Source organism: Maylandia zebra, linkage group LG22 (genome assembly GCF_041146795.1).
Source record: "Maylandia zebra isolate NMK-2024a linkage group LG22, Mzebra_GT3a, whole genome shotgun sequence".
In the NCBI taxonomy this organism is placed as follows: Eukaryota; Metazoa; Chordata; class Actinopteri; order Cichliformes; family Cichlidae; genus Maylandia; species Maylandia zebra.
Genome location: NC_135187.1, coordinates 30,212,779 through 30,232,068, shown reverse-complemented (window position 1 = coordinate 30,232,068; position 19,290 = coordinate 30,212,779). Strand labels below are relative to the sequence as shown.

The window sequence follows — 19,290 nt, the reverse complement described above, 5'->3', positions numbered from 1 at the left end:
TAGCAAGACTTGTATGCTGACATGAAGTGACTGCTCTAGCTGAATGGAAATTTGCATTTTTATATTTATCACAGAATTTATTGACACCAATAACCAGATAATATAAACCAACTGGGAACCAGCAGACAATCATGTGCTTATTTCACAGCAAATAGGCACCCAATTTGAATTTAAATCAGGGTTTACCTGTGTCAGTGCAACTATATAGAGCTGGTTAATTAGTCCTTTAAAACAAAATACTGTAAGCTGTCTCTGTCTTTGAAAATTAAATAGTTCATTTGAACATTCTTAAGATATTTTTGTCATTAAGCAGTAAAAACATTTTGGTTTATGAAAAATGTCACATTTTCATTTTCTGCATGGAGGGAAAAACTGGAAAACTCTCAAAGCTAATTTGTGCAGCATAGTGAGCACATACAAACTTCACACATGGACAAAACCCGAGTTAAAAGACCAACACAGTAACCATAAAGCCATCTACTGGTTTTAGACTTGTTACCATGTTGATTATAAGAGTGTTAGGACCACTTTGGTATCAGATTGGCGACCTGTCCAGGGTGTACCCGCCTCGCCCTATGGTAGCTGTGATAGGCTGCAGCCCCCTTCCCTCCATGACCCTGATAAGGATAAGCTGAAGAGAATGGATGCATGGATACAAGTGTTTGAGACTGATTTTACTTTTGAAGTCAGCCTCAAGTATAGTTGGTATTCCACACTTGACTTGAAGAACCAGAAGTTGCTGTGTTGACCCTTTTGGAACGATATAACAACGTCTCAAAAGCAGGAATGCTTGTTCTGCGAGCTAAACTGTTACAGTCCCGGCATACTATTTTTGGCTCCATTTTCCCCTTCTTTTTGTTATCCAGTCACCCATCCAGATCCAGCAACATCCTGACTCTTCACATTATTTTCTGCTCTGTGTATAACCTATTAAATGAACTAAGAATGGTGAAAGGTGGAGGAAACAACAGGAAGGACTAAACAATTATACAGCGATTAAGAATTGGTCATTCCAACTTCAGCAGACATCAAACTTGTGATTTCAATCAGTGTAAATAAAAAATATCACTGAAAAATGGAAGCATGTTCTGTTTTCATGTGAGAAAGATGAAGAAGAAAGAAGGGCTGCACCTACAGGACCACAACATCTGAGTGTGGGGACTCGGCTCAGAGAGGAAAATTAATATTTATGTTTTGAAGCAAAATGTACCAATGTTACACAACTGAACAACAGTACAGACTGTGGAAAACAATAGAAGACCATAATCTAAAGGAAGCAGTAATGCAACTGGGATACCCCTCCAATGATGTCACTCCTGCAACTCAAGTGAAATCATTCGAGGCATCTCTGTGCTTGTTTTTGCCTCACACAACACTCAAGACACCCTGGACAGAGGGTACATCTCTTGATCGCCACTTCACACCACATAACCCCTCTCTCCACACAAACCAGCTACAGGGTGGGCCATTCACCGTAATAACGTTGCGTTGAAACCAAGTGACATTACCAATAAGTTTGATGTGTCACATGGCCCTCTTCCTATTGAAAAAACAAAAGTTGTATCCAAGATGGCCGACTTCTAAATGTCCACCATGGTCACCACCCATCTGGAGTTTGCCCCCTCACATATACTAATGTGCCACAAACAGGACTTTAATATCACCAACCATTCCCATTTTATTACGGTGTATCCATATAAATGGCCCACCCTGTAGTTTCCACCAGTCCTTACAAGGATATCCAGCTACTCGGCTGCATCAGCCAGCTTCTAATTACCTAAAGCTTAGATCTAAAAAATATCTAACTGTTTTGTAATTACATGAAGCCTTGTTCTGCTGTGGTAATTCTAATTTCTCAGTTCTTCTTTTCCCTCTTGTGTAATCAAATTCCTACCACATTTTTCCCCCAGGAGCTAATATTATTATATTATTCTCGAGGTCTGCTATACAGAGACATCTTCAGGAATGTAAATCCAGAGGTGCAAAGCACTGGTTACACTGAATAACAGGAAGGCCTGATTAAAGAGCTGGCACAGTTCTGGAAAGAAATTCTTTGGACAGATAAAACCAGGATTAACCTGTACTAGAATCAAGAGAAAAGTAGCAGGATGAATTCTGAAGTGTACAGGGAAATACTCTCAGCTCACGTTCAGTCAAACGATGCAGAAGTGATCAGAGAGCACTTCATAGTGCAAATGAATAATTACCTAAAAGGTGCTTCAAAAGCAACCCAAGGGTTTCTCAAGGCAATTATATAGGATATTTTTCAATGGCCAAGTGATTCACCTGATCTCAGCAGAGGATGCTTTTCAGTTACTGAAGACACAGGTGACGGTAGTGAGACCCACAAACATGCAGCAGCTGGAGGTGGTTGCAGTAAAGTCCTGGCAGAGCATCTCAAGGGAGGAAGGTAAGCATTTGATGATGTCCATGTTTTCTAGACTTCAGACAGTCGCTGACTGCACAGGACTTTCATTCAACTAGATTGAAATAGTCCAGTTACTTTGGAGACTAACATAAAAATGCTCAAATTAGATTACACAACCTATATTACACAGCATAATATCTCCATACAGAAAGCCCCCAAATATAAAAGAAGAATCAGCAGACTCCATATTTGATAACTTTATTACAATACTGTTCAGCTTTGTGAAATTGCTATAGCGTCCACTGAAATGGATGTGGGCATAATTTTAAATTAAATATAAGTTCATCACCTTATTCTAATTGAATATTGGTTTTCTGCAGGCAGTGAAGTTAGGTAACATTAATTTGTCCTTACTCTCTCATCTCAGCTTGGCTGTTTTTTCTTCTTCTTCTTTTTCAATTAAACATCCATCTGGAAAACAGACATCTCCAGTGAGTGAGGGTTTGTTCAAATGCTTCAGTTCACTGCCCATAAATGCACTTTAGGGTGCTAGGGCTGTCAGGCCAGCTCTTTTTGCTGGATAATATATTGTTCCAGAAATAATTGCAATAAACAATAATAGTCATTTTAAGACCTCAGAGCACAGAGAAAGGGTGGGGGTACAGAAACACAGCATGTCTTTTCTGCTCATTTGATTTAGGTAATGTGAAAAAACATCTGTCTGTATTTTGTTACTTTTGTTCTGTGTCCAGAAATGATTTTTGATAATAATTAATGTCTGTAGCATTGCTTTGATAAATTCAACAAGTCCAATTTTGTCTTGAGGATACAAAATTCACAATTCTCATGGAAGTCCTAGGCACTCCCCACCTTTGTGCTGAAACCATAGTACCTTCACCATACAACATATGGTCATCATACAATGACCATACTTAATTAAAATGAGTAACTAAATTGACGCTGTTTGTTTTTTAACATTTACTCAGTAGTTTCTTTCTATATCTTTGGCCACACAATGATGTACCGGAGCAAACTTGTTTTGTTTTTCTATTTGACTTTTCTAAGTATAGAAGACTTCTGCACTGGCAAGCGCAAAGACTCATGAGATGGTTAATGTTTAACAACAAATTGTTAATTTAGTAGTGTTGTGATCATTATTTCAGCCATGTTGTGTTTAGACTCTGATTCCTGTGAATGTGTTATGTTGTTTCTAGTGCTGTGTGCACAGATTTAGCTAGAAATGGGCCACCGTGACTGAGGCTTCTCTGGCAACTGACTTTATTTTCACCCTGTTTTACAGCAACAACAGCAATGACAAATTCTTTGGTAAGTCATTTCTCAGCTGGCTTCAACAAATAAGAAACACATATTAATAAATTAATTATTCTAAAAATAGAACAAAGATGGTTTATCATCTCATCCACATTTACCTCCTCTTCACCTAACCTACAGCCTCTCTCTCATCCACCGTTCACATTGCTCTGCCTCGGTCTGCAGCTCGATTTGTGTGATTTGCTCGTAGTAGTTCTCCACAATCTGCCCTGGCTTAACATGTCATCCATGGCAATTTCAGTCCTGCAGTAATTTTTCATCTTTTATCTAACTGCAGTCCTATATATATTTATTTATCAATCACATCTAGCTAGGTGGTTCATGTTTGTAACAGAAGATCCATGCACACAGCATTGCAAGGTAAGTGGATGTTTCCTCAACTGCTTGTGCAGCTTTCAAGCTCCCACAATTCTTTTCCATCCAGCAACGCTCTCTTATCAGGTCCTATGAATCCCACTCAAATAGGGGATGCATGATTAGATGATGGAGATCTGCTCAGCCTCACCTGACACCACACCCTAAACCCACTGCTCCACCCCTGCCCTGCAGCTGAGCCAGAAACCATACCCTGCCACAATGTTATATGTTGTGCAAACAACATATGTTACAAATTTTAAGAGTAGCTTTTTACATTGAAATGTGGTCAAAATAATTCTGTGTATAAGTGATTCTTGGTATAAGTGGCTGCAATGGTTCTTTTACTTCCTCCCCCCCCCTTTGAATTATAAATTGACCAATTTTAGGAAAAGTCATGAAATATCAGATGATGACATTTTATTTAAAGAGAGTTACATGATTTGTAAAATGCCAAAGAGTCAAAATAACCTGTAGTGGTGATGCAAACAGAGAAAAATAAACCATACAATGGTGATTTGAAAACTAAAGGAACGGTGAAAAGTAGACACCGAGTTGGGATTGTTTGTTTCAAAAAACAGCTTTCATACTCAAGAATAAAACTTGAACACAAAATTGATTTTTTCTTCATGTGCCCATGCTTTGACTTCAGAGATTACACTGGGATTCGCATCAGCAGCAAGGAGTCAGTAACATAAAAGAAATGAAACCAAATTTGGGGGATTTAAAGAAGGAGAACATTACTGGAGCAGAAGATACTGACAGGCAGGCACTTTTATTTATTTGCAAGTCAAACCTGTAACCCTTTTGAAAACTTTAATAACTGTAATAACAGAGTTTGCATACATCACCTGCATGTAAAAGCAGGGTTAATACAACCAATGTGTTAATTGTTACAGTTATTGCTTTATATCCCAGAATGCTAACTAACCAACTAAGGTCATGTTTAAGTGGGAAAACATCTTTCACGAGGGGGAGGCCAGACTATCAGCACTGCATATTCATGAAAAGCTCGACTGAGTGACTGTGACTGGTGATTATGAATTTGTCTACTTTCATCACATTCATTCTGGTGGAAGGCTACAAAGTATTAAGCCTATACAAAAGTCTTTTCATGCACTCAGGAGGAAATGGAAGCAATAAAAGAAGCTAAACCAAATTTGTAGATAGCAAAGAGAAATTGTCAGAGGTGGATACAGGAGATCACTAGCCATTGGAGATAAGGAAAAACTCAATAATGGCGATATTATCCTTTAAGCTGATTACTAGCCCCCATGAGATGAACTGACCTAATCTGACAAAGAGATTTTGTGTGTTTACTTGGATGATGAGAAAGTTTCAGGTCTGATTCAGATATTTACTAGATCCAACAGAAGAAAGCAGTTCTTTTCTAAGAACTCCGGTCCTTTTATTAACCGGAGGTGAGCATCTGCCTGTTTCGCCTCCTCCTCCCTCTATTCTTTTCTGCAGCTCTGCTTTGATAACAACATCTGTGACATAAACTTTATAGAAGAATTTGGCTGTTTGATCAATGGAAATGAAAACGATACAGTTTGTAAGCCACACAGGCACTAGTCTGTGTTCGCAATTCTAAGAAATGAGATGAAGTCTCTCCTGCTGTGAAGCTCAGCGGGTAAGTCCAGCACAACAATGAATCAAAAGTTGAGTAACACCACCAGCTGCAAATTCATGTCTTCACTCACTCAAAGAAAGTTTTATAACAAAATCTGGACTCCCACCTGTGGCGTGCACCAACCCAGTTTCCCAGAAATTACCTTTTCATAAATTCAATTACGTTTTTGCAACATAAGGTAACAGGTAGCATGTTTTTAGAGTTGACAATGATGCCACAGAGGCAAAAAATGAAAAGTTAGTGTCAGAGAAAGTTTGTCATTTTGTCTAAATGTAAATAAGATATCTTAATTTACCATTGTCTGCAATCCCTACTCTTAATTTCACTGCAGTTACTGAACTGACAACTTATTCAGCATCAGTACTACATACATTTTTATTCCAGCATCAGAGAACTGATTTTGTCAAACTTACACATACATCCACACTGAGCTGGACTATTAAAAAGGCACCAGAGCCACAGGGTTGATCTATCCATATAAAGAGAGCATGAGCAGTATAAAAGATATACATAGCTTCTGCTTGCTAAAGAGAAGCAGTGCAGAAGTGCCTATCACCCAGATAATTTTTAATGGCATGAAGGGGGTGACACTCTTTAGAAGTCCATGTGAAAACAGCTCTTGGCTTCCTCGCTCTGTCACTCAAGTAAACATTTTCCTGATTAGTTTCAGGTCTTGTTGAATAAATTATGAAGTTCAGTTTGTGACTTATGATCATTATAAGAGGCAGAAAGGAAGATTACCCAGTGATTGCTAACAACTTGTCATCATTAACAAGTCGTTAGCCAATGAGCATGCAGTCTCCTCTGTTTGTCTGTGAGATCCACCGCTGGCTTGTTAAACGCTATATTTAATTGAAATAGTACAAAGATACTATATCCTATAATATACTATCTCACCTTTTTTCCCCCTCAAGGAATATCCCCGCACAAGAAACGTCTGCATACATACAGCACAGCTTCAGACAGCAGGTCTGCTAAGGAAAATCAATTTTACATCTCAACATGATTTTCTAGAACATTTTTCTGTAAGAATATAAGCCAACCTCAATTCACATTTATTCACAAGAAATTACATTAGAGGTATACCAATAAAGCAAATAAGTGTGGATCTACTGTCTGCAACACAGATCTTATTTTTATATAAGACAAAACCTGATGATACCGACGACAGCTCTAAACTTTACCCATGTGACTGCATAGAGGATGCAAATATCTGTATAATGGGTGGTTTCTCAGTTTGGCTTTAAATGCGATCTAAGATATGATATGCTTAAAAGCAACAAAAACCTTCTTATTCACTTTCTTGCAGAGGGGTGGATGAAAAATCTGTGTTAAACCCCTACGTGTCCATATAGCCAGAGGCAGGCTAGCTCAGCTTTGCATAAAACAGCTAGACTAACTCAGCCCAAAGCTAACAAAATCCTCCTACCAGCACATATAAAGTTCAGACTACTTGGTTTAAAACAGCAGAGTAAAAATGACACATTCATGGCAGGTATTCAGTTTTTAATTTTAAGGTGTTTTATATTGTAAGTTATAGATCCTGCAATATTACTGTGCTGGTCTGATTGTTTCCCCTCCGTTTTGTCTTTTACATAATTAACAATGAGTGAAATTTAGGGGCAATCATTGTCATCATAGCTGGAGAAACAACAGCTGCAATTAAATTTTTCACTCGATATGCATAGACACATTTATTCTAATAATTATTCACTGAAAATCCCAATTAAAGCCGTGAAAGCAGCACTCTTTATGTACTTACAATTAACTTCCTGAAGCTGCTGTAGGTTTTTATGACACCATATTTAAAAATCAATAAGGAAGTATTAACAAGGACCCATAATAGCAGACACCCTAAACGGTTCGGTAGTGTTGCAAAGAAATATATGTGCATCGTTAAGTGGACATTATAATGCTATATAGTAACTCTTTGAACACTCACAGAAAAGCAGCTGAGTAAATGAGCGGGGAAGAGACTGCATATCGTCAGTGTCCCACTTCAAGAGCTAATGTGGGGCACAAAACACACAAAAAAAGAAAGAGTGAGGAGAGCAGGACCACAAAACTCTAGCTACACTCGCTTTTTTAAACATAAACTATGCCCAATAACGACTATTTATCAGGTTATTACTGCCATTACATCAAGATGCAAGTGTTGTGAAACAAATCACATGTTCATGCATTGGGCACCTCAGCCATGTGTTTGTACACCACTTTGCATTATCATTAGTTATTATTAATCTTTGGTTCTCTTGCACAGTGTGTCTTTTCTCCAGTTTCCTCCCCTCACCCCCAGCCCCTCAGCCTAAGGTAAAAGGGAGTTTTTCCTTCCCACTCTCATAATCGGTCGTCTGATTGTTGGGGTTTTCTTTGTATTATTATCCTGTTGGTATTTTACAATATAAAGTGCCTTGATGTGATTTGTTGTCGTGATTTGGCACTGCATGCCTGCTGCTATGCAACAATGCCATGTTTTGCATCTTCCACAGTGACAGTTCAGTGTGGTGCTGCTGCGATGTATTAATGACTTATCATCAGGATGTGAAAAAGCTGTGTTAGCTGAACAGTTCCATACATGTTATTACTTGTTGAGACAACTGTTGAGCAGAAGCTGCTGCAGAAGGAGGTATCTGGATTGAGATTGATGGAGGCTGAGTTTGAGCTAAACGTGTTCTGTGCTGCTCATGATATTCAGACTCATATTAAAAGTAGCTGGCGGAGATTTGGCTTTTGTTCCTTTGTTCCAAGCTGTGCACTGAGTGAAGGAGGACAGGCTGCTTAGGCATTTGTTAAATTATGAAAATGCCATTGTAAAAATCTGACCTGTTATCAAATGCTGATCAAGAAGCAAGAAATTGGAGTAATTTATATATATTTTAATGTAGCTTATTCTGATATTCAAAAGAGTTTTTATTGGCCTATTGTCCTGCCCACCATGAAGATGATTTAAAATAATGAAAAAAAGTGAGAAGTTGGGGTAATTCCTTACTTAAACTTTTTCTTGTACTATACAGGAGGTAAATTGCATCCTTTTTTGCATCTCTTTAAAAGGCAAGCTCACTCGCCACTTTAGTCAGCTTGAGCCAAGATCTAAATCTAGATCCATCTGATCTAGCTAGAGAAGAGCAACTAGATGAGCTAGAGGAAGTTTACAAAAATGTTCTTGTGCAGCCACCTTTTTATCTGGCTCCTTCTGGGTCTCCCTCACACTCCACTTTCTATAGTGTACAAAAGTTCGGCTCTCTGTTGCTTGCCCATAACCACCATGCAGGTTTCCCAAGGTATGCGACTGGGGCTCTGTCCGCCACCTTCTTTACTCTCACAGAGGCTGCTTTTGTAAGACTGGCTATACAAAAACACCCCCTAGCCATGCCCAAACTCCCAGCCAGACAACCATATTCAGTAAATGCACGATATGTGTTATGTTTCTGAATAATCGTAGTAAATAAGCAACATAACAATAGCAACCAAAAAACGTGTGATTATGACTTTTGCTATAATTAAGCAGTCTTCCTCTGGGCACTTGGAGGGTGCATCATCTGCCACATTTTGCCCTTTAACAATGACCAGGATTGCCACAAAAGCTGACAGGCTCTTGATTTGCTTCTTTTCCACCTTTACCCAAATTTCATGAAATTTGGCTCTGCAGTTTTTACATAACCTTGATCACAAATACTTAAATAAATGGAAAACATACCTCTGCTTTGGCTCTTGCTTTAGTGGAGGAATGACACTGGTACGCTTCTTGAAGTGCTACATCATGCCACAGGCTGGACAGGGGCTCTGGTCAGTGTAGAGGGGAAGATGAATGGCTCCAAACACCAAGTTGTTTGAGGCGACAATCTGCTGCCCTCTGGAAGAAAAATACACTGCTAATGTCAAAGAAGAATTTCATCTTTCAACTTGACAACAACCCAAAGAACACAGTCAAGTCAACCACCCAGTCAGCCTAAAGGATGTCTTTTTCCTGGATCCCTCCATTTGTACAAACTCTGTGGACAGAACCAAAAAGAAAACTGCGTATAGGCTCATGAGCTGAAGACACAAATGTGGGACAATTTCTAAATCAGATTACTCGGGTGGTAGAAATCTTTTCAAAACAGTCATACCTATTATCAAAGCAAAAATTACGGGATGTTCAGCATTACGCAACGATGGAGGTTTTGCTTCCCCTTTTTTAATACATTGCCCGAAATTAGCTGCTTCTCATTTCTACCTTTGGCTCTTTATTTCAGCATATCCAAAGGAAAATGGAAAAATCAGCTTTGATTTAATAGGGTTTCATTCCAGCCTACAAGGCAATAAATACTAGAAAATTAGAAAGAGTCTGTACATTTCTGATATCCCTGGTATACCCATGCAGAAGCCAGCCAGATGTACTTCCAATACTGATTACAGAACTGAAGACAGTAATTATTCATAACCATTTCAGAAGCCAACTAGCATGTCTGTGTTGCTCTGATGAAGACTGGTGCCCATTCTCCTCCATTTCAAGGATTTCTCGAACGAAACATTAATAAGCTCGACTGCAAAGTGTTCAGAAAATAAAAGTTCTAAAATTATAAGACGGTTATGAGAGGTTTAGAGCACTAATAAACTCTCAGTAAACTCTCAGTAAAACGAATGCTGATAAAGTGACACAAATTAGTTGTGTATGATTTGTATGCTGTAAATGAAGATGTAGCTTTTGGTAGTCCAAATGTCCCGATTTAGAAAAACTGGCCCAGTACAAATTAGAGATGGACCGATCCGATATTACGTATCGGTATCGGTCCGATACTGACCTAAATTACTGGATCGGATATCGGAGAAAAATAAAAAATGTAATCCGATCCATTAAATATCACGAAAGCACCTCACAAAACTTGCAACGCGCCGTAACTCACCTCAGAACGTTAGCACTCGGAGCAGTATGCATCACGTGATAGAGCAGCTGTGGCATGCGGGACCTGTCGGTGGTCTGGATAGCATGTGGAGCTTCGCTAGCAACCCGGCATTTCATCTCCGACAAAGTTATCCCCGAGAGAAGTAAAGCAAGTGTGTAAGTCCATCTCTGAATGTTTGTAAAGCATTCCTGCGTTAAGCTTAACAAGCGACTGCCTCTCCTGCTGCTACTTCAATCATGAAACTGCTTAATGATCAGCTGATCGGCTTTTCTGTCGCGAGTCCGTCTCTCTGGTTTGTTTTTGGCCCACTTTGCACCAGACAGAGGAAACCAGCGGCTGAACAACAGCAGAACGTTTAAGCTTGATCAGCTGTTGTTAGAATGTATTTAATATTACTTTCTACTCGAGGATCTTTTTCTATGTAGCTGACGCTGGTAACTGTGCAGGGGCGGATCTAGCAAAGTTTAGCCAGAGGGGCCGATAGGGCATTAACAGGGAAAAGGGGGCACAAAGACATACTTTTCTTTCTTATTCTCATTTAAAATGTCGAGCTTTTAATAAATAATTATCCAAATCTTACACCCAAAGTTTTAATCTGATGTAAAAGGAATAGAAGTCAATTACTGTGTATAGTAACTATTAAGTCTAATATATATACCCTAGTAAGCTATAGTACTTTTTCCTTTGGGAAGGTACCATCTGTGCAGTCTGCAATTTTGTTGAAGAAAGATGTTGAATCTATTTAATATTTCTTGAAAAATAATTGATTTCTGTGCATTTTTTTTCACACTGCATCAAATTAAGGTTGATTACGTCGATTAAGCATCATGAGGTGGAGCGTGAGGGGTGGTTCCCTATTTTTTATTTATTTATTTTTGTTGTTGCTGGGAGTTGGAACCCTATTAGTTAGGTTGCTTAATATTTACGCTAAGTACTCTTTAAAATACCAGAATAGGGAGGATGGTGTAGGTTTAAGTTTATTAGATTGATCAGTATTGCTGAACTATGAAAATAATTTTTTTTGCATACAGGTATAACAGAATAGCTTTAGTGTAGTTGTTGTTTTAAACTTGAGTATGAACTTATACAAAATGCAGCAAGATATTTAAAAAACAGTTTTGTTGATTAAAAAACACTATATCGGATTCATATCGGTATCGGCAGATATCCAAATTTATGATATCGGTATCGGTATCGGACATAAAAAAGTGGTATCGTGCCATCTCTAGTACAAATGTTCAACATAACAATTTTTCTGTTAGCCACAACTATTGCGCTTTACTATAGTCAACCAATTCTGACTGGTTATTATTGGTTATTATTGTTTGAGGGATGTCTGTTTGACTGACAGGTGTACCGACACAGGGAGCTGGAGCTGATAGCTGTCTACTGGGCCTCATCTGGTCACTCAAGTTGTGGACCAAAAGCACTCATGTTGAGGCAAAGTCCAAATCCGGTGTATGACATCCAAAGGCTATGTCCATCTATTATATATACAGTGTAGCCTGTTGAAAAGGCACATATACAGAGTATATTGGTCCAACTGTATTTATTCACAATGTATCTTGTTGTGAAATAAGAAAATCAATGCAGAGCCTGTGCATAAACACGATATAATCCATGCTGGTTTACACTTTCAAAGGTTATATCAAATCAGTGTGTATGAAACTCAACGATTACACATGAGGTGTTTCAACTGCTATACTGGGATTAACTGAATTGCAATTTGCTTTAGTTTCAAAGCTGTTTTCATCAGAGATAGCTGCACCCAGTCACAAGGTTCAGAAAACCCACCACTCGCTATCTACCCAGCATCAAATGACAGTCTCATTAGTAACATGCTGGGCAACAGTGGTGATTACTGCACAGTAAAAGGACCGATTCCCTTCCCTGAGGTGTTAGCACTGACACAGAGCTTAAAGGCGAAAGGATATTGGACTTGCAATTACAAGTTACCACAAACATGACTGCAAATAAATGGTAATAATACCCTGTAGCTGTCATTGTCTTACAAATTCACTTGTTGTTGCTGTCCATGCAACGTTTGAGCAACATTAAGATTAACTTAGTTTACCTTGAAGACTGGAGGGGGACAGCAATACAGCAGGGTTATTTCTAAAAGCTGCCAAACATCCCTTTGACAGGGTAACTTATTGCCTGTCTTTCAGCCCTTGCACTGAAGTAAGCTAACTTCTTCATCTCCATATTTATAGTCACAGGCAAGAATTCCCAATGTCACACCAATGAGATAAGAGGGTTTTCCATCCATCCATTCGTTGATCCATCCTCCTGTGCATATTCCAATTCAGGTATTTTTGGCATAGCAAAAATCTCTGTTTTTCACTCCACTGGTCCAGCTTGTATCATAATAAGCTCCTCATTACGAACCTAAATCTCAAATTTGGCTTGTCTCAGGTATTCTAAGTGCTCTGGCAGTTAAGCAAACAGGAGTATTTACATTTCTCCCACCTCATTATTCCTGAGATGACCTCCAGAGCAAAGTAAAGCTACAGTGGGCCCAGTCTAGAAGTCCTTTCCATTGAGCCAAAGTGCAGAGTTGCAGTGTTGCTGTTTTTCATAGTATGTTTAATTAATGAAGTGTTATTAACGGTGGTTGCAGTGAAGCATTAGGGGAAGTAATGATTTCACTATCAGTAATTATAGCAGTGATAGGCCTGTTTATTCCAATTAGTCTTCATATGGCAGTAATTTGCTGTTTTTGTTATTCTTTATGGTTTGTCGATTTTTATACATATATATTAAATGGACTCTTGCAACTTAGTTAAGACTAATTGTTGCTGGTGCTTAATATCCTGCTGATAATAACTCACTTTCTCATCGATGACGTGCTTCATATAATATACTGATATGCAGAATTCGTAGGCTGCTATCATAAAGCACACACTGCCAAAGCTCTGCGCCTAAACACAACATTTCCTGGAAAAATAAACAGAAAAAACAACAATTCAAACACATCCACATCATCCCCAGCTCTCTTGTAGAGCGTTAACGTTTTTTGCCTACAGCTGCAAACACAACGCAGCTCCAAAGCGTTTTTTAAGCGCTTCTTCTATTGCTCCATCCATCAAGATATGGCACATTGTCTAAATCCGCTTTACATCTCAAATTCCCATTGTGATCAAAGAACAAAGGCACGACACATTCGGGTATTACTGTGAACCCTAGATGCTGGAGCTGCAAGACAAAAACAAAGCTTTTGACTTTGTGGCACAAAAAGACAGAGGTCTTTTGTCCTCCGGAGCACGGCGACGCTGGGCACATTTTGCTTGAGTCATACACAGGTCACACTTCCTTGGCCTCTTCTACAGACTTTATGATTGGGCATTGTGATTGCTGCAGATTTGGACCAGTTAGTCAAGATTAATGGGGGTCAAAGATGGATTTTCTCCCATGGCAGAGACGCATCATGACTCTCAATCACGCGTGGGAAAAAAAAATCTCACACTATTCCAGCTTACTTTGTGGGATCCTGGTGTGAGTTTCCAGCGCGCTGTGAAAAGCAGCAGCATTCTCTCTTGATTTAATTGCCGCCTTTTCTCCGCAGATTTTACCTCCACGTTGCAACTGCACTGAATTAAAAATTTAGAATGTGGCTTTAATTGATTTGAACATTCATATTTCCCCCGCAAAGAGCAAAACAGACTTAATTACACAATTGTTCTCTTATCTGCTCTGTACTCTGTGGACAGAACCTCTCTGATGCCAGCTATTGTTCAGTCACAGGATGAACTTATTTTTCCTCTGTAAAGCACAGGTAAACAAACCCTGCACAGGCTGCGCTTGGTGTTGATGTGCTGCCACCTCACATCGCCTGAAGTGTTAGAAATCCGAAACAAAGAGGTGTGATGTGTGACGACATGTGTATCAAAAGATTACACTAATTTTTCAGAACCTTTCTTTCATGCCGGCTTCCAAAAAAAAAAGAAAAGAAAAGAAAAAGGCTTGCTCAGCTACGTAGCATGAAATAACCTTTTGCAGCTGTTTTTCAGCTTCGCCATTTCAGCAAAGTTGTCCTGATATGGTGTCCACCCTCTTCCCCTCTCCTCTATCTGTCTGTCTCCGCTGTCTGCCTTCGTTTAAGAGGCCACAGCTACATAATGCCAAGGCCAGTGGCTTTGCTGGGAGCACCTGGTGAGTTAAAGGCTGGGCCAGGTGGTACACAGCTTTGACTGCCAATTAGTGCGGTGACCATGTGAGAGCTGCCCGAGATAACTTCTAATTAACGACGGACCTCCGAGGCATAACAATTAGCCTTTCCTTCAAATAAATCCACAAAAAACGTATCCACGTGTCAAGCCCACTAACTAAATTACTTTGTGCTGGCAAATAAAACCCTCATGAAGACAAAACAGCAGTTAAAGTTAAGTAGAAAGTAGCTGCAAATGACAGCCTGTATATCATAGTGACTTACTGTTGATACGTATTGTAACAGTAAGTCTCTATTAAAGAAGAGAATGAAGGCATTTTCCCTGACAAGGTCATAGATACTGCGGTGCTGTCAACAGGACTATAAGTAGAATGAAAGGAAGCAAAGATGCTTTACATTGAGGACGACACTGAAGTAGGCATGCACGCTTTCAGACTAACTGATTGGACCAGAAAATGATTAGACAGCACTGGAACAATTTGTGTAGACAATGACAAGATGAAAGTCAAGGACGAGGCACGTGCGTCCATGGGAAAGACAATGAAAAAAATCACAGGAAGAACTCCCGAGTACGCCGCTGTGATATGGAGATGTATGGTTATGTCGCTGGGAGGAAACATCTGCCTGCACGATACAGTATGGCTTTACATAATGCATCAGCTGTGGGCTCCCTTCCTCTGCTCCTCCAAAGGCACCTGCCAATAAGCATTATCAAACAAGCAGTCGCGGATAAAAAGCCACGCTGTAATTTTGACAAGCCTAATTGCAGGACTGATGTGCAGTCTCGATGTTGTTGATTGCACTCGGGAAAGATTACGGCAGCAATCACAGGAACGGCTCGCTTTGTTGCCGCATTCAAATTGTCATTTTGTAATCGTCTGTGATTAAAACCTCAGAAGGGGGGGGGGTGCAGCCTAGGTGTTTTTTTGTAGATTCGCTCATACAGTAAACTCCAATCCATTCTCCACATGTTGCCAGACTACAAGAAGCCTGTTTATCCTGGAGAATGGTGCTGAGGTGTTTCTTGGAAAATAGCCAGGACTGCTAAGTGGAAACAGAGGGCAAATCAAAAAGCCGGGGAGAAGTCCGAAGGGAATACTATGAAGGAAAAAGACTGTGTGACAGAGCACAGAAGCCTGAACAAAAGACACTAAGTATTAGTGAAATACCCTTGTACAGGCTGCAGATGCATGTGGACCACCACCCCGGGGAACTGGAAACATTTTTTGCTGTTGCTGCTGCTGCTGCACTCGCGGTCCCAGACCTTGCTCTAAAGCTGTGTACTTAAAGGGCCTGATTGGGTTTGTGGTGAGCCACGGGGATTCCTCTGTCTGGAGCGGAGACTCTGAATGCCAGAGCTGAATAACTGATTACAGTAAAGCCTTCACTGACTTAGCACAGCCTTTACACCACGGCAGCTTAAGCTTGAAATACCTCGCAGGAAAGATCTGAAAACAAAACTGGAAGTCAGATTGTTAGAGAAACTTACTCAAACTTTGAACGAGCTGTTAGGCGTGCTCGTGGAACGCTATACGTTATACCACGGCGTGCTTTGAAGTAGAAAGAGCAGCACACGAGTGCGGCTGCAGTTTCGTCAGACTTTTTGCTTGCAGCGTGTCTTCATCTGGCTGGCAGCTGGTGAGAGGCTGCCATGATTCACTGTGACTCATTGCCTCTTCCATGCACCGTTGTTGAAAGGAGCTCACAAAGGACTTTTCATTCTGAAGAATCATACCTTTCTTTTAAATTAAAAGACGCACATTAAGATGAGACGGCCGACACCCAGAGCTGTCCGAAGTACATATTATCAGAATAACACACATTTCTCTCCAAATAGCCCCACTATCTTATACGGCGTAACAAATGGCAATTGCTTATGGCAACCACATTTTCTTGATATAATTGGGTTCCTTGATAACGGATGCCACCAAAAGCAACCCATCTCCATCTCTGCCACCCTCCTTTCTAAATGCTGAAGCACGGTCCCCCACCCACCCACCCACCCCAAGGTCACGCCATCCAGTCTGATTGGAGACATGATGAGGAACTGGCTGAGCTAATGGGTTCTACTTGCTTATTATTTATAATGGCAAGGAGAGGTTTCAGGAGAAAATGAACCAGCCTGCTGGCAGACGCCTTCATTAGTAAATGAGGTGATGTCTCGTGCAAAATACAGATCATTACAAAACTCATAAACCTGGAGTTTATGAACACTGGGATATTAAGCATACAATGGAACACGGAGTGATTAATGTTTACAACAAACTGAAAGGATTTCTGACAGCGAACATTGTTGCTTTAACTTAATGAGGCTGCTTGCAGCATCCCCCAGACAGCTCCTGAAATGTACTCAGCACAGACCTGTTTCCCTTTCAGTAGATATTGACAGTCATTGATACCAACACTGGTATCGGACTAATACTGGCATGATAGGATCGATACTTTGTTTCTACCCCGTAAGTTCAGTATATAGCCCGACTGAATTGTGTTAAACATATACCTTAAACGTTTTTGCATTTACTCTCATGGTTATTTTATTCATAGCCTAGAGCACATTTAAACAACAGCAGTTAACCATAAGTACTTTAGAAACAGCTACATTTAAATTCTAGGTCTCCAAAAACACACACAGTTTGAAAATACACGGAAAGTTGACAAAGCTGACCCATGACACGAAGCTCTCGCCTACATAAGCTGCCTTAACAAGTAAAAAGTATCAGTATAGTCAGTACTGACCCTCTTGGTACCTTTTTGGCACTGCTACTGTATATTCAACAGTTACCCTGAACGCAGTGAATGGTCCATGCAGCATATCTCTGCCTTCTTTGGATGCTTTGATGGGATAAGAGTATAAGAGGATGAGTTTGTCCTTTTGGTCATTTTTCTCTTAAATCTCGAAGAACAGAAATGTGGGAAATCCAATCCAGTCCTCAAAGAGAATAAGTTGTTTTTCTCAACATGACCCTCCAGTGCGAGCTGTTTCCTTTATTAAGAGATATTTACACAAAGAGAGTGAAATATGATTTACGGCCACTGATAACTGTTCTCCTAACTGTGCACATTTCAGCATGACACTTTCTCAACATTAGAAAGCATGCATCTCTTTTCTCTCAGTGCGCAACTGAATAATTGTGCAGATTTTTTATTTTTGTTGCAGCAGAAAGTTGCAGCGCAACACCTTCTCAGCCGCACTTTAAAATACTTTAAAAACCTGCACGCGCGCCGCTCACTGTAAGGCACCTAAGCTTAAAAGCTATACGTAGAATAGGACGTGATTATTACCGCAGTCCACACAGTTAGAGCCACGCGCGGTGATCCCACACTCACCTAAAGTCAGTCCCCGGAGCTGCGGGCGAAGTCCCTTTATTCCCGCGCGGAGTGACGGCGGCTTCAGCTTCAGCTCCACAAACAACGGAATAATGCAAATCAGCCACAAGCTACAGCTCCAAAGGTCCAATTTAAAGGAGCAGGGAGGAAGAGGGGGGGATAGCGCCAAACTGGCAACCTCGCACCGTTGCCTGTTTGAATGTGACAGCGCTGGGAGGAGGTTTACTCCCCCCCTCCTGGAACAAGCGGCACGTCCGTGCGTTTTTGCTTTTCTTGGGGGGGGGGGGGGTCAGTTTGTTTCCGTGAAGGAGGGAAGGCTGGAAACAGGTTTTCTCACGTAAACGGGCTACACGTTACTCTCTCCCAGGCAGTGAGGAGCATGCATTTTAATTCCTGAGCGCTGACCATGAGGGGCACAGCGCTGCTACGCCCCTCAGCATCCTCACTCGCACACACTTGCATCAGGATGTTTTTATTTTTTCTTCCTTTCCCTTCCTTTGGCATGCGTGACCGGGTCCTGGTGTTAGCCCGCAGCTCGGTGCCGCAGGAATCACCAAGCGCTTATAAAGTGATAAAGAATTTATTTCATCAATTTATGGGTCTTTTTTCATCATTCTCTCTCACTCATTCCTTTTCCTCTATTAAAATAAATATATAAATAAATGCAAGGGTAAATGACAAGCTCATCCCCAGTTAATATCTGCCGAGAATCTTTAAGGTTAAAACTTTGGAAAGCTTCCAATGAATTTTGCTTACAAGACCAGTACGGCTGATTTCCATACTGTACTGTAAGTGCTGCTGACTAATAGGATAATAGAGGTGACTGGTAGCTTAACTGCAGTGAGTTTAAGCAGGGTGAACTCACCCAAGCTGAAGTTCACTCAGCCATAATAGCCTCAGGCCTGCAGAGACCTGTTAGTTTTTCATGCCCTTGGCTAAGGTGACTGCATACCCTCACACCCTCAGGCCATAGGAAATATTTACTGTCATTGGGTTTCATTGAAAGTGTCTGGAATTATTTTTGCAGCAACCTTTATCAGATCCATTGAGTCAGCCGAATCATATTTCAAGGCCTGCAATGTGAACTCACAGTGTGAAGAAATATGTGGCAAATAAGTTATTGATACTTTTTTTAAAGCATACAAAAAATTAGGTGTAACTAGAAGGAAAAACTGTATTTTAATGGTTAGAAATTGAAATACATGAGGTTAAAAGGAAGCAC

At 40.3% G+C, this 19,290-nt stretch overlaps 1 protein-coding gene across 4 annotated transcripts in view; it reads right to left on the bottom strand.

The window, feature by feature from the left end:
- Positions 1 to 18,452, bottom strand: part of LOC101464078 (CMP-N-acetylneuraminate-beta-galactosamide-alpha-2,3-sialyltransferase 1) — a 96,455-nt gene extending 78,003 nt beyond the window's left edge. For 3 of the 4 annotated variants that reach the window (XM_076879709.1, XM_076879708.1, XM_004563706.3), the window contains exons 1-2: positions 18,069 to 18,452; positions 9,385 to 9,540 (exon numbers count right to left, since the gene is read on the bottom strand). The gene's annotated coding sequence lies outside the window, so the exon portion shown is untranslated. Of the gene's footprint in view, positions 1 to 7,629; positions 7,694 to 9,384; positions 9,541 to 18,068 lie in introns of all 4 variants that reach the window. The other variant, XM_004563707.3, reaches the window with a different exon arrangement.
- Between the last annotated feature and the right edge of the window lie 838 nt (positions 18,453 to 19,290).